Genomic DNA, 11,687 nt, shown 5'->3' with positions numbered 1-11,687 from the left:
AATGCAGTCTCCTTTTTTCTTCCGTTGAACCCCATAGAAAATCCCTTATTAATTTATCCACTTGATCACAAACCTTAGCAGGGAGAGATTGGCACTGCATATAGTATTCTGCCACAGGGGCTGCAGCAACTTTAACAAGCACCAATCTACCAGCCTTCAACAATAATTTTGATCTCCAACCAGCCAACTTACTTTGAATTCTATTAATCACAAAGTTGTAAGCATTCCCCACTCTACCTTGGTGAATGATGGGAAAACCAAGGTACTTACCTAAGTTGCTGGTTTCGGTAATCCCCAATCTTCTACAAATGCCTCTTCTCCTCCCACCAGTAACATTAGGGGAAAACAGAATCTTCGATTTATCAAGCTTAATTTTCTGCCCAACAAGGTTGCAGAAATTATCCAAAACTTCGATAATAGCTTCACAGTTTTTCCTGTCTGCCTTAGCAAAGAGCATCAAGTCGTCTGCAAAAAACACATGGGAAAAGCTTGGCTCACTTCTAGATGCCCTAACCTTGTCCCATCTCCTAACTTCACACATACTAGTGATATGGGCTCCAAGGAATTCCATGCACAGAAGAAATAAATAGGGAGAAATAGGATCTCCCTGTCTTATTCCTCTTGAGGGTTGGAAAGAATCCAGCTTGCTTCCATTGAACAATAGGGCTGTGTTAGTGGTAGCCACGCAGCTCATGATCAACTTAACCATACTCTCCGAAAACCCAAAGTGCTCAAGCACCATTTTGATAAAAGACCACTCTAAGCGGTCGTAAGCCTTTTGAAGGTCAACTTTTATAACCATAACCCCTGTTCTCCCCTTCCTCTTCTTAAGGGAGTAAATAAGCTCTTAGGCGATTATGACATTATCCATACCCCTTCTCCCTTCAATGAAAGCTGTCTGCATAGGGGAAATTAGAGAAGGCAGCAAGTGACGAAGCCTCAAAACAATGATTTTTTGAGATAATCTTGTAAATCGTGTTGCATAAACTTATGGGCCTATAATGGCTGACAGTTTCAGGGTCGGGTTGTTTAGGGATAAGGGCAATAAGGGTTTGATTAAGGTACTCCGGAACCTTTGGTCTAAGAAACACCTCCTTGATCTCCCTTTTAACTGAATCACCCACCACAAGCCAAAATCTTTGAAAAAAGCCAGCATGTAGACCATCAACACCAGGAGCTTTGTAAGGCTTCATAGATTTGAGGGCATTCCAAATTTCCCCATCAGATGGAATATTGATCATGCTACCAGCTTCCTCAGGACTAAGCTTAGCACACCAATCCGAACTCCATTGAGGGGTAGTAGGGCAAAAGACTTGCTCTGTCTTATACAGCTTCTTGAAGCTTGAGTTAAAAATCTCCTTCACTTCCTCAACATTGTGACACCATTCACCCTCATTATTTTGAACACAAGTGATTCTATTCTTGCTTCTCCTTTTGAGGGCAGAGATATGAAAGAACAACGTGTTTCTCTCCCTTGCAATAATCCAATTAGTTCTGGATATCATAGCCCACAGCTCTTCTTCAATTTGGAGAACTAAAATATACTCCTCAGACAATTGCTTTTGGAGACTGATCAAAAAACTGTTTGGGCATACAACTAACGCTCTCTCAGCACCCAACATCCTAGCCATAATCTTCTTCTTTCTTAAGAAAACATTTCCAAAGACCTCTCTATTCCATCTTTGGGCCTTGGTCTTGAAGTCGGAAATAGCCTCACCTAGATTACCCTCCCTACCAGCCCAAGCATCTCTCACCACCACCGAAAAATCACTATGGCTCAGCCAAATAGTCTGGAATCTAAATGGCCTATCAACATTAGAACCCAAGAAAGGATACAAGTTCAATAACAGGGGGCAATGGTCAGAGTTGATTCTAGCTAAATGGGTTACATTGGCTTCCGGATACAATTCTTTCCACCCCGGATTAATCCAGCATCTGTCAAGTCTACATTGGATTAAATTTCCTAGCTCCCTCTTATTAGTCCAAGTATATTTTGGACCTGTAAACCCAAGATCCATCATACTACAATCATTCATACACTCTTTAATAGCTCTAACCCTTCTTTGGCAGATAGGATTCCCCCCATACTTTTCATCAGCAGAAAGAACTTCATTAAAATCGCCCATGAGGGCCCAAGGCAAATCATGCATATTGGCTAGCATCCTAAGGTTATTCCACAACATGCATCGTTCCTCAAATCTAGGACTTGCATAAATGGCACTAATTAACCAGGTAAAAGACTGAGATCTTACCCGAATCATCGCATGGATCTCCTACTCCGTAGCTGCCAGGACATCAACATGAACTAAATCTGATCTCCAGAGCATCCAGATTCCTCCTGCAAACCCAATATTATCAGCCACCGCATACCCATCAAACGGGAGAGCTTCAATAATCTCATCAGCTCTTGCACCACTCAATCTAGTCTCCGTAATCACCATGAGAATCGGAGAATGCCAATCGACCAAGTCCATAACCGTCTTTCTGAATTGGGGTTTCATAGCACCCCTGCAGTTCCAAATCAATATATTCATAATTTTATACGAGGTAGAGAAAGCGTCGAAACCAGACAGAGAAGAAGAATCTTCAGTGTCTCTCAACCTCCATGCCTCCAACAACTCCTTCCTCGACTCCTATTTCCCCCGGAATAGAGTCACCGAATGCTTCATTATCCCCAATTCTTCCTGAGATGCCTTGATTAGGATCGTTCCATTCATCTCTGGCTCGGCAAACTGAATCATCTTCACTCCGTGCAGATTGCCCATCAACAAGCATTCCACTGGCTTGGATTGCAGGACCTTCCTTACTATGATCCTTGGTTCCATCAACTTCGCTTCCGCCTTTGATAAGAATTTTTCCGAGTTCCGCATTACGGATTTTGTGGCTAATGGTCTTGAGCTTGTCTCCAGAGGTACTGGAACCGGCGGACAGTCCGTCAAGAACCTCCACCACGGGTTCGGAGTCAGGATCCAAGCGTCGTCTTTCATCGGCAAATATTCCAGTTGCTTGCTTCTCTCCGTTAGCGGGAACAGATTTTTCCACGCCACCATTAGATCGGTCTCGAACCAGCCCCACACATCCGTTGGATCTTGTTTTATCCAAAGTATTGTTTCTTCGCTCACCGGAATGACTTTTCCTTTGTAAAAAATCGCCCACTTTTCTCTGCCTTCCATCGTTGCTGCTTGAATGCTCAATAACAGAGCTATCTTTCTCTGTTGAGTTGTGTGTCTCCTTTGGTAGTATTTTTGAACTTAGAGAGCTAGAAAGGCCGAGTGGGCCTTGTTGTGTTTCAGCCCCAAAGACAAAAAACCCATCCTTAAAGCTCGGGCCCACCTCATTAGTTTGCAATCCAACTAAACTAGTTATTTTCTGGTTCAAATTGACGCGCACGCCCTTGTCCTTCTCACTCTTCCCAAATTTTGATTTACTGAGACTTGACATAGCCATCACATTGGTCTCCCTCTGTGACACAACACTTTGCGTGTGCAGGGCTTTCCTTTTTCCACTCTTACTATTCTGCCCTGCCACAATAGGCTTAGCTGTGGAAGCTAATGACATCTGTGTCAGAGGTTCCTCTACCGTTTGCTTCTTCTCCGGAGAGCGCTGCATAGGCTTTGTTTTGCTGTGAACTTTTTTCCTGCTAACAACCATCAATTCCCCATAGTCTTCCTGGGATTTCTCCTTATCCTTCATCCCATCTTCCCTTTGAGTTCTTTGCACCTCCGTTTGCCCCTCATTTTGCTCCGAACTCTGCTCCTTATGTTGCTCTCTAACTATAAATGGGCAAGCTTCAACTTTATGCCCGATCCTACCACACGAAAAACAAAGGGCATTTATACCTTCATACAGCACACATTGTTCAATCTTACCAAGATAAATTTTCCTTACCAATGGCTTATCCAAGTTAACTTGAATACATAGCCTAGCAAACCTTCCCCTTTCCTTATTAGCTATATGATAATCAATCCTAAGAACTGGGCCAATGGCTCTCCCAATTTTCTTAAGAGCATTAGGCTCATAAAATTCCATGGGTAACTCTGGTAATCTTATCCAAACAGCAACTGAAGAGAGTGTTGCTGTGGAAGCTTTGAACCCTGGCTCCCATTGTCTTATGGCAAGAAAATGCTGGCCAATGAACCAAGGACCACCTGTGAGTATAGAATCCACATCCTCCACTAATTCAAATTTTACAAGATAATAATCATAGCCCAAGTCTATGCAATCCATGCCACCACTTGGGTTCCACATTTTTCGCACCCTCTCAACAAGGAAGGAGAAAGCCATTCTCCTCCCAAAAGTTTTGATGATAAGAGCTTTTTGCCATGGAGCTCTCATACGAACTTTTTCTTCCTTGGAAAAACCTATTCTAATGTTGCCATCCTGCTCGTATTCTTCTTCATTATCAGATTCCAAGTCCTCTTGCATTGAACAATCAAATCCAAATGCTTCTGCAAAGGCACCGGGAATTGCCCCCACCAATTTATCCTTATAGCTCTCCACTTTGTTTCCTCTTCCAGTCTCATTCGTTTCAAAGGCACGATGGCTATCTTTGAATTTCTTGGTACTGCGAGCAAGGGTATCTTCTTCCTCATCCGAACGCTTCAGCCTTTCTCTCTCCATGACTTTTTCGGGATCTAATTTTTAGTTATTGTAATTTCACAAACACGTACTCTTTATTGTAAGTTCTTAACAAAAGTTATTGTAATTTACAATAACTTTTGTTAAAAACTTCCCACCAAAAAGAATTACACTTACAATTTACAAACACTTACTCTTTATTTTTAAAGTAAAAAATACTTGTAATAAAGATGTACAAAATTTAAGTCAAGATGTGAAAAAAATATTTTTAAAAATAAATTAAAGTATTAAGTTAAAAAAAAAAAATTATATATATAGTTTTTTCTTTTGAAGTCAGGGGTTACCTGGAATATGCTTTAGCGCTGCCCCCGCTTTGGTGGGAAGTTCTTAACAAAAGTTATTGTAAGAGCACTCTCATCAGATGTGCTAAATGTGTTAAATGCTATAATATTTGGCATTTGGCACATCAAACTCCAAAATATGAGCTTCATCAGGTGTTCTATATGTGTCATTTTTTTAGAACATGCTACAGTACGCTCTCAAATTTGAGAGCATACTGTTTACCTTTACCATAATTTATATTACTTTTTTATTCTCGCAGGGCCCACTGCCTCTGTCTCCTCATCTCCTCTTTCTTCCCTTTGTCTCCTCATTCCTTCACCGAAATGTATCTGCTCTCTCTCTCTCACTTCATTTCTTTGCTCTGTCTCTCTCTCTCTACTCCACGTCATTGCCTCCCTCTCCGACGAAACCCAGGCCGGAGCATCAAGCCACGCCATGCCACGCCACACGAACCCGATCTACACTCTCAGATCGCCGTCCACCAACACAGCCACACAAACCCGACCCACCACATCCACAACAACCCATGACTTGATCACCACGCCACGCCACGCCGCCGAGCTTGTCGTGCCATCCACCACGTCATCGGAACCTCCCACTATCGGATTTCTCTTAATCGGCCTACAATGGTGGGTTTTGCTTTTGGGTTTGTTTGATTTGGGATGTGGGTTTGTTTGATTTGGTTGTGTTTTTTGCCGTGCCGATCTCTTTGGTTGTGTTTTTTTTATTTTTTTTTATTTTTTTAATTGAGGTGGCGTTGGTGGATGTGGATTTGTGCCGGTTGTGGTTGTCGGTGTTGTTGCGGCAGTGGTGGTTGTGCCGTTGTTGTTGACGATGAGGATGAGGATGATAGGGATTAATTAATATATTATTTTAATGTGTAGTAAATATTATTTTAATGTATAGAATTGAAGTATAGAACATCTGATAAATGACATGCTATAAAATGATGTGTTAAAATGATAAAGTAGATTTTTGATGTGTTAAAATGACATTTTTTATAAGAGAGCTGATGAAAATGCTCTAATTTCTTTATAAAAATTTGCATACCACAATCACTTAGACCGTTATCAAACCTTTCAAATGTTAAAAATGTTATTTTTTAGCCTCTGAAACTCAAAAGAAAAGCCCCATCAAAACTAGTATATGCTATAACATTTACAATCTTGCTACAGTGTACTTTTTTTTTAGATCGCACTGTAGCAATATTGTATAATATTTTATTCTCTCTCCAGCTCACTGTCTCTCACACAAATCCTCTTCTCTCTCTTTCTCTCTCTCTTCTCGCACATGCTGCCTCCTCTCCCTGGTCACCCACGCTACCAGTCCTCTCGCCCCAGACCGTCTTGCCCCTGCCTTGAGCCACCGAACCAAGCCTCCATGGTTCCGGTTTGTGGGTTTTTTTTCGGTGTTGATGCTTTGCCAACTAAAGGCAAATCTGATGAAGCATAAAATTCTTATCTAATTCATCTTGGCCTCTTTGTTTGAAGGAGCATGAATCGGTGATGCATGCTCTGTGGGAATATGATTTTGTCAAACCTGTTGGAACCAGAATTTTGGGTTTGTTGCGTTTGTGGGTTTTTTTTCGGTGTGGGTTTGTTGTGGCTGGTGGCAGTGGGTGTGGGTTTGAGTTTGTGATTTGATTTGATTTGATTTTGGGTTTGTGATTTGGTTTTGGGTTTGTTTTTGTTTGTGATTTTGGTGGTCAGTGGTCAAGGTTGTGAGTGGTGGTGACTGTGGCAGTGGGTATGAGCGGTGGTGGCTGGTGGCAGTGGGTGTGGGTAGCAGTAGCGGGTTGGGATTATAGTGGGTTGGGTGTTTTTGTTTGGGAGAAGAGAGGAAGAGTTGAGATTGAAAATTAAAAAGAATTAAATAAATAATATTTTATTGAAGTGGTAAAAATAATAAAATTTTTGATATTCGATTAATTGTAAAATAGGATGTTAAAATTGATAAAGTAATTTTTTAAAATATTATATATTATATTTTTTTAAATGTTCGAGGAGAATGCTTTTAGCTAGCTGTCTCATCTCTCCCTCTCTATCTCTCTCTCTCTCTCTCTCTCATCTCAAGGCTAAGGGTACGTTTCAGTCGTGGACCATAGTAGTTGCTGAGGAATCCTGATACCAAGGGACACGTAGAGAGAGTGAGCATCAGAATAGGGTTGAAGTTGACAAAATGGACGGTGCAAATGGGCCGAGTCATTCATCAATATCGAGGGAATCATTGCATATGGATATGGGTTAGGTCTTGGATTTTATTTCGCTTCGAATCGATACGCAATTTGAAATAAGTACATTACATATTTTTTGTACTCCAATAGATCCAAACTTTATGATGACTGTGCCAACCCTCAACCAATGGCCAGTACAAGCGTGTTGCCCTCATCTGTTCTCGGAATCTCGTGACTGAGCTGTGTCCTTTTGCACAACACTCCATTTCTTTCACCATTTTGGTATGCTGCTACTGCACAGTCAACACTGTGTTCTTCATTCACATCACACTTCCCAGTTCCTATATTAATCTCTGCTCTCACCACCCACTTTTCCCAAAGAGAGAAATGGGAAAGGGAGAAAGAGTTGAAGGAAGTTTTGGGAGATGGGAGGTTTGGCAAAGAAACCAATTTTTTTTTTTGCCGAATCCGCCCATTCCTATGATTTCCTTTGGTTCCTCTCTTTCCTCTATCCTCTGATCTTTAGTAAAAAGATTCCAACTGTTTGTTGTTGTTCTTCTTCCATTATCATAAAGAGTGAGAGGAAATGAAAGCGAGAGAGAGTTGAAAGAAGGTTTTGGGTTTGGAGTGATGGGAAAGAATGACTGGTTTTGAAATCAAATTCTTTTCTAGTCCCCTAAGACCAATGTTTTCTTTCACCTCCCCTCCCTTTCTCTTTTTCACGGTTTGAGTCACCATTTTGTTTTGTGGTAACATTGGCTTGTCTTTTGTCTTTCATTTTTGTTTATGTACTTATTTATGTAAATCTGACCGGATTTCTTTATGTTGGTTTTTGGAGTTCCGTTTATTTCACAGGTAAGCGTTTCATGGTTGGATCTATGGGTTGTTCGTGTTCTTGGTACTTAGAAGAAGCTTAACCAGGTTTCTCTTAATAAAAATCCAAACTTTTTGTGTAAGACTGACCGGACTTCTTTATGTTGGTTTTTGGAGTTTTCGTTTGTTTCACAGGTAAGCATTTTATGGTTGGATCTATGGGTTGTTTGTGTTCTTGGTACTTAGAAGAAGCTTAACCAGGTTTCTCTTAATAAAAATCCAAACTTATCCAAACTTTTTGTGTAAGGCTGTAAGAAATATTAGCTGCAACTACAGTCATCTGCAATGAAACAAAATCACAACTCTGCTGTGCTGTTTTATTCAAAATCTGTGAAGTTTTGTGATGGTAACCATACCTGGGACTCATAGTATAAACTGTAATAATCAATTTATGGTAGCCTTTCTTGGGTTGATAAGGATCTGTATAGTTTGGAAACATTAAAATGTTTTTAGACTTGATTATTTTGCTAAAATAGGTTTGTAGATTTGATGAATGATCCATTAACCCAAATCAATAGCCTTATAACCCCATCTAAAACAAATTGGGTAGCAAAGCCTTGAACACAAAGACCCCTTTAAAATTAACCAGAGTAAAATACCTTGCAAATTGTTGGTTTTTGAGGTTGATTTTAATATCTTTCGTTGGCCATGAATTTATCTCATTCAAAAAGAAAGGGCTTCATGAATCTTGTCTCGAGAAACAAAGTGAAACAATGGAGCTGTGAAACAATGGAGCTTGCATTATGTTCTATTAATTAATGTGGTGCTTTTGAAAAACAATCTAAACAATGGACCCAATATTCTTCCTCATTGTAATCTAAGACTATCTATAACAGTTGCATTGGCCATTGAGTCCTCAATCGGGGGTGTCAGTAAGATGAAGACTACGACAACATAGAATTTTTAATGATATCTAACTCAAAACCATTTAAAAAGAATTTTCAATTTTACAAGGATATATATTTTTCTGAAAACCCCATGATTGTTCAGACCCCCACACAAGTATGAATAAATATATGACATAAAATGATCATACTGACATTTTTTTTTTTTAATTTTTTCTTTAGAATCAAGGTCGGTTTGATATTTCTAGGTCAACTATTTTTGCCATGAACAATTACCTGCTATTTTTTAATAGGTGTCCTTCGAATATTGGTAAATAACTATTTAAAAAAAAAATTAATATCATTTTTATGGATAATAAAAATAGCTATTGAAAAAGATCAATTTATTTTTTTCCTTTTTCGAAAAAAAGTGTCTTTCCCTTTCTTTTTTGGATAATAAATTGGGTCATTCAATGCCTATGAGTTTCTGGGAAATATTAGTTAGCTGGTGTGAATGCATCTTCGTATTGTACTAGTAAGTGTTGTAATTCACAACTGCGTACCCTTGGTGTACCCTTGGTGTAGTATTCACTCCACAAATATAAATACTTGTGGGGTGTGGGGGGAAAAAGTCAGAGTTCAATTCTCCAAGACGGAGTTTCACACACATATACATTTAGATTAGGTTAAAATAAAAATTCTGTTTTGTATTAAAAAAAAAAAAAGTGTTGTAATTCATGAATAAAAATTAAGATCGATAGAACTATGTAAAAATAAGTCAGGATTCTGTGATTCCAAAAAATTAAAATAAAAGTCAAGATCCTGTCAATTTGAGCCTACTTTATAATTAAGATTTATATTTTTACTCTTTTTAATTGAATAATGTATTTAAAATTTTAAATGTTTTATTTTCAAAATTTGTAATAAGTTAAAATTTATCAAAAATAAAGCCGTAATATTTAATTTTAAAAAATAAATTCATTTCAAATATTTTAAAATTCACAATATTTTTTTTTTAACATTTGTCATACTGTCATGAAAGTTGGCAAAAGAAAGCTGTGCCCATGGAGTCGAACAAAGCTGTTGGCCTGTTGCCATGTGGATGACACTCATCTCCTTGGATGCAATCACTCTTGTTAAGATTTCCAATGAAATCTTCATTCAAATATGGCAAAGATCCGGAGAAATTTGCTTCTCTGTGTTGCTACCAATTCGAGACCGTGTTGTGGTGTTGTCATTATTATGCACAAATCACTACAAGAGTCATTGTTATCACGCACAAATTATGATAGAATTCATGAAAAATATTTTATACTTAAGACTTTTGTTTATGGTATGGAAATTTAGTTGATAAAATTTTATTTCAATAGTTTCATATTTCGATTTTAGGGTTTATTTAGAGGGCATTTTGGAGGTTTTTAGGAGGTTTTAATGACGTTTAGGAGATTTTAGGGTATATTTAGATGGCATTTTAGTCAATTTTAGGGTGTTTTGTCATCATAGAGTTTTGGCATTTGAGGCTCTCCATTTTGAAAACTATGAGGTTTTAAGATGCACAAACTTACTCCAACCAAACAAAACTTACTCCAAGCATATATGTAAAGCCCTTGAAGCTTTACATATAGACTCAACTTATTTGTCTTTGGAATGAAATTGGTTTGGCTTTCAAAAAAAAAAGATGCACAAACTTACTATAGTAACTATGCATATATGCTTAGTTATTGTAGCTTTGCAAATCATTATTTTATTATATTTTATTCTCTCTCACAGTCAAACCCTCTCTCTCTCTCTTCTTCTCTTTTCTTCTTCATCTGCACAACCGATCAACCATCTACCCACCACCACCCAACCAATGCAACCCACCACCACCATTTTACAACACATAAAATCCAACCCCAAATTCAATAGAAGAAAAATCAAAGCTAAAATCAATGCAAAATCAACAAAATTCAAGCCAAAAATCAATGGAAATCAAACCCGAAATTAATGGAAAATCAACCCCAACATATCAAATAGAAAACCCAATATAAACCATCAATGGAAAACCATTAACCCAAACTCAAATCATTATAGTCCTATGTATGCCGTCACTGATGAATATGGACTAGCATCTAAGAGAGAGATGAAGGGTATGAGACCAACGGCTGAGAAGATTGTGATGATAGAGAGGCGAAGAGTTATGTGAGGAGATTGGGATGAGAAAGAGGCGGAGAATTTGAGAGGAGTTTTGCCGTTTGGGAAGAGAGAGTGAGAGAAGAAACGTGAGTGTGAGAGATATTTTAATAAAATAATAAAAAAAGATTAAAAGAAGATTATTCAAATAAAAGAAGGTGTATAATAGATGAACTGATGTGGGAGTTTTGGATTAGTGGTTGTATAAAATAGAAAAAGTGGGCTCTTATGCTAAAATAGACAGGAAATTTTGTACAGACTAATGCAATTGCTCTTAAGGATATTTGGTCACTAAGGAGACTTGATTATTTTAGAGCTTTAAGGCTTATTAAGTTATTTTGAAACTTTTAGGGATATTTTAGAGATTTTAAGGGTATTTGATCATTTTAGAGATTTCCGATTTTTGGAAGTTTCTATTTTCTTAAGGTTGAAAATATTTTATGTCAAATTTCCATGTTTCTTTAGAGGCATAAAAAAAAAATTCAATCCTAAATAAAGTGTTTTTCATGATCATCTAAAATTGATTTTGATGATTTTTAATTTTTAATTTAACCAAGTTTTTCAACAGTTATGAATCCAAAAAAATAATAATAATAAAAAATAAGGACAATACTTTTCAAAAAAATGTTGTAGGAAAATATTATTATACTATTTTGAACTTGGGCCCATTAGTAGAGGGTTTTTTTTTCACAAAAATTGGTCATTTTGAGATTTCAAAACAAAAT

General features: G+C 37.8%; 1 long non-coding RNA gene across 1 annotated transcript; it reads left to right on the top strand.

Annotated features, from left to right (window-relative positions):
- The first annotated feature begins 7,026 nt into the window (after positions 1-7,026).
- On the top strand, positions 7,027-8,423 carry LOC115974764. Its single transcript, XR_004088008.1, has 2 exons — positions 7,027-7,375; positions 7,932-8,423. It is a non-coding gene; the product is annotated as an uncharacterized LOC115974764 (long non-coding RNA).
- The last annotated feature ends 3,264 nt before the right edge of the window (positions 8,424-11,687 follow it).

This window comes from Quercus lobata, chromosome 1, assembly GCF_001633185.2.
Source record: "Quercus lobata isolate SW786 chromosome 1, ValleyOak3.0 Primary Assembly, whole genome shotgun sequence".
In the NCBI taxonomy this organism is placed as follows: domain Eukaryota; kingdom Viridiplantae; phylum Streptophyta; class Magnoliopsida; order Fagales; family Fagaceae; genus Quercus; species Quercus lobata.
Note: the sequence above shows the minus strand (reverse complement) of the source record. Positions and strands in the feature narration are given on the sequence as shown.